This window comes from Lygodium microphyllum, chromosome 19 (assembly GCF_053477565.2).
Source record: "Lygodium microphyllum isolate KBCC chromosome 19, Lygodium_microphyllum_v1.1.10, whole genome shotgun sequence".
Lineage (NCBI taxonomy): Eukaryota > Viridiplantae > Streptophyta > Polypodiopsida > Schizaeales > Lygodiaceae > Lygodium > Lygodium microphyllum.
The window spans coordinates 125,612,271-125,615,688 of NC_141153.1; the positions used below are offsets into that span (position 1 = coordinate 125,612,271).

The 3,418-nt window shown below is 43.3% G+C and overlaps 1 pseudogene; it reads right to left on the bottom strand.

The window, feature by feature from the left end:
• Positions 1-280: 280 nt before the first annotated feature.
• Positions 281-2,997, bottom strand: LOC148020350 (purple acid phosphatase 18-like; annotated as a pseudogene).
• Positions 2,998-3,418: the final 421 nt, after the last annotated feature.

Here is a 3,418-nt window from a genome sequence, read left to right on the forward strand (position 1 = left end):
GCAGAACACGGGGTTCAAGGCATAGCAATGGAAGAGACTAACAAGAAGAACTCAAATTTTTGATGTCAAAGTTCACTATATTTCTTGTCAAGTGAGTTACAAGAAATTCATGTTCAGGATAATCCGAAGTATCTCATAATTTGTTTACTTTCAGGTGTATGATGACAGTTGCAGTAGGAAGGGAAACACTCTTCACATCAACATGTTCATTTCATAACTTGGCAGTTACTAGTTCAGCAGAGAATTTCAGAAACTCCAAAAGAACATCTCTATAATGAGGTCAAGTCCATCGAGCATGAGAAGAATTTACCACTTTCAAAATGCCATGACCAAAACCTGCCTCACGGTATTCAGACCAGTTTGGCTATGGATCCAGAAACCTGTTAGCCAATCCCTCTCAATTCCCTCCATCACCTATGGTTATGTGGATGATGCCACAAGGATCAAAGTGATGCTGAAAAACTCGAGTCATGGGTTCATAAGCATGAACATGGCTGCAAAGATCATATCAACTTTTGCTTCTTTAAGGATGAACTCCATGGATTTCATCATTTTGTCACTATCACCCTGATATTTGAAATTGCTGTTGTACCATGGTGCATGAATGACAGCAAGGAGCCAAGGGTTTCTGACTCTATCCACTTTGGCCAAATCAGCCTGCAGCCACTTATACTGAATAGAGTCCCTACTGAAGTCAGTGTATGATCCTAGTATCAAAGCATGCACATCAGAAACCTCAAAAGAACAATAAAGGTTGGAGTCTGATCTGTTCTCTTTGTAGGACCTTTTTCATCTTGTATTATAAGATCTGAATGGTTCAATAACCAGTGGAATTTCCTCCATTTCATGATTCCCTTCAGTGATCATCCATGGCCGTGAACTAGCCAAGGGCACAACAAGTTTTCCAAACGAGTCCCAGCGGCTTGAATATAGTCAGCATAGGAAAGATCTCCTGGGAGTATAGAAACATCATAATCTGAGCTCACAACTTGATTCAAGGTTAAGGAAGTCCAATCTGTCTGCTCCGAAAGATCTCCTGGAGAACTAAAGCCCAATTGTAAAGGGCATAACGACCATGAAGAAGATGAACATGACAGTTTTATAGCAGTGGAAGATAGAGGAAGTGTTGTTGTAGATGGTGGGCTGGAGCTTGTAGCGACGGAAGGCCTGAGAGCGGTAGAGATCAAGGATGACTGAGAGAGGCCTGTGCCTCAGAGAGGCTGGAGAAAGGCAGCATGGTTTGGAAAGATTGGGGCGAGCCGGAAGCGGGGAGTATATATGTGCTCTGCAAATCAAATCCTTTCCTGGGAATGCAAATCCTTTCGGGTCTTCTGCGAGATGTGTGGCTGTAAATTTCGCTTCCTTGAGATGGGCAAATCGGCGGATTACAACGATGGGTCTCTTCTGTGAGGCTGCGGCCCTCCCTTGTTTCTTGCTTTTCCTCCTCTGTTTCTGATACCAATTCAAATACGAGAGACTCGGTTCACTCGTTCCTCCTCGATAACTTTCTCATTGGAGAAAATTTCAGCTGCTCGGGCTCTCTTGTTCGTTCGGATAGGCTAACCGGCAGGTGTATAAGAATCACAGATGACCAAAATGTTATCTCCTTTTCTAAAAGGATCCTTGAAAATAGCTTGCGGACTGACAATCTTGACAGGAACCTTCATTTCCTCCTCTTTTCCTGATCAGCTCGGCAAACCGCATGGGCTATCTTTGATGAACTCAAGGAGATGGCGGATTTTTCCTTCTGAAACTGCATTGCTAACGCAACAGTAAAAATTATCTTGCCCTTACGAAAGTCTCCCCTTCTGAACCTCTCCTGGTCAATCTTGTCTTTTCCGACGCTGAAGGTAGCCACCCATTTCGAGCTCGGGGAGGTCCTGGATTTGCTGAGCTTTTTTCCCTCCCTTTCGCCATTCGAATCCTCCTTTTCCCCCAATTAGTCTCCTTTTTTCCTTCCTCTTCTCCCTCTGATCCCTGCCTTTCGAAAATCCTCCCTCTATCTTTAGCTTCCTATCTTTCCATTTGTGAATTCCTCTTTTGACGCATAGTGACCAACCATACAAACAGCCTCGTTTGGACAGTATATCATAGTCTCAACAAAATCAGGGACCTTATCACTGGAGTCCTGATTAAAATCTGGATCTGTGAAGGACTCATTGTAAGCTTGCCCCAAGTCTCGGATGCTCCCACGAACAGGACGGTCTACAAAGGGTAGGATAAGTTTTCCTTCCTAGTACAAGCATCGTGTGTACAATACATTTAAGGGAATATATACATACATTGGATGTAGTTTATTAAAATGCACCACACAAACAATGAATCACACGCAGAAATTAACACAAATGCACAACAAAAATGGAGGTGTTCACGGCTCAGATGCGCAGCATCACGACACCGAAACGGAAAAACTAGCATTTTTCCACTTAAAACCCGCATTTCGGATTTACGGAAATTAAATTAAGCATGTAAATCATTGTAAAACCAACATTTTTTTATAAACAACAATTACTCATAATGCAAACATCACACACACAAATTTTCATCTAATAAAAACATAAGTATCATCATAAACTATAAAAAATCCTTCATTTTCCTTCATAAAAATGGTCATACCGTGTTTTTACGTAACCCAAGATGCCTTGAATGCATGCATAACCAGCAAATGGAGCCTCCATTGCTCTCAATCCAATGCTGCACTTCAATCTTCAGCATCTCTATCCATCTTCCATCACCATTTCCTTCATTCTTCCACCTGGATTTCTTCTTCAAGAGAGTACACATGAACAACCCATAGAGAAGAGAGAGAGGGAGGAGAGAGAAATACTAGCATCTGTTCTTTCCATCCAGTCCACCATTCCTCATGCGAAGGCCGGCGATATGATTAGCAAAGAGAGAGAAGTTTAGGGGTAATGTCTGTTGCAGGGGTTCTTCACAGCCTGCCATCACCATCCCCATGGATGGAGCGCAAATTTCGGCGCCTTCCTGCTGCGCCATGCTCACGCCTTCTCTCTCCACGATTTGCATGAAATGTTGGGGGGGGGAGGGTAAAATTTCCCAAAGGGCACCCCCCCTTTTGGCCAAGGTTTGGTCCACCTCTTCATATCTTGCCCACTTTGTGGCCATTTCCTCGTCCGAACTCCAATTCGAGCTCTGAAAAATCTTGGGCATCCGGCTTAACATCCTGCACTGACTGGCAACTCTTGACATCCCACACGACAGTCGAAAAAATTATCAAAAATCCACAAGTGTCGCTCGGGTGCCTTTTAAAAGTCATCTTTCACTTGGTGCTTAAAATCATCCTAGCTGCAACAACCACCGCCTTCGATGTTAAATATTTTTTTCCCTAAATTCTGGATTTTTTGGCAAATTTTAGGCTCATCTCGGGCTCAAAACTCCGCTCTCAGGGAACAAGGTT